The sequence below is a fragment of the Macaca thibetana genome, chromosome 9, assembly GCF_024542745.1.
Source record: "Macaca thibetana thibetana isolate TM-01 chromosome 9, ASM2454274v1, whole genome shotgun sequence".
NCBI classification, from domain to species: Eukaryota; Metazoa; Chordata; class Mammalia; order Primates; family Cercopithecidae; genus Macaca; species Macaca thibetana.
In genome coordinates, this window is record NC_065586.1 from 32,005,839 (window position 1) to 32,006,777 (window position 939).

Sequence of the window (939 nt, forward strand, 5' to 3'; positions counted from 1 at the left end):
AGCAGTTATGCAAATTGGAAGTTTACCCTTTAGAGACAAGGAATTCTCTTAAGGTCAAGAGTAAGTGGAACACCCTATCCTTGGCAGCTGTTTTACAGATTTAATCCTACTCTTGGTGATCGCATCCAAATTCATGGCTTTGAACTTCAACGATGAAGATGACTCTCAAGTTTTGATCTCCAGCTCAAACCTCTCCTCCAAACTCCAGACTTTTATATATGCAACTGCCTACATGGAAATCTCTATTTAGATGTCTAACAGTGTGAAGCTGAATTCTGGATCTCACAAACCCACTCCTCCCACAGTGCTTTCCACCTGTGGTCAGTTGCTCAGGCCAAATACCCTGAAGTCATCCTAACTCTTCTCTTTCTCAAGCCCCTTACATCTAAATTCAGTAAGCGAATTTTAATAGGTCCCTTTAAAGAACAGTATCCACTTCTCACTACCATCCTTGGCCTTACTATCCTTGCCTCTCACTTGTATTACTGCAACTAGCTTCCTAAATGGGCTCCTCCTGCAGTCTGTTCCGAATAACAAAGCCAGAGTGGGCCTCTTCGGACCATGTCACTACATGGCTCCAAACTCCTTTCTCAGAGGAAAAGCTAATGTCCTTAAATCATCCCCCAGTCCACCGTGAGCTGACTCCCTGCGGCCCACACGCCCCACCCCAGCAACCTCCAGCCCCGGTGCTGTTATCCAGCAAAGTACGCCCACTACCACCTTGGGATCTCTGTACTTCTGTCTGCCTGGAATACTCCTCCTTAACTTCCAGTCTCTGATGAAACGTAACTGCCCGTGAGCCCTTCCTTGACCACTCTACTTGAAACTGCAACCTCCAACCTTCCCGGGCAGTTTGTTCCCTTCCTTCCTTTACTTTTCTTCCGAATACTTGTCATAATATATTTTAAATGCATTTATTTATTTATTCTCCCCCTATGA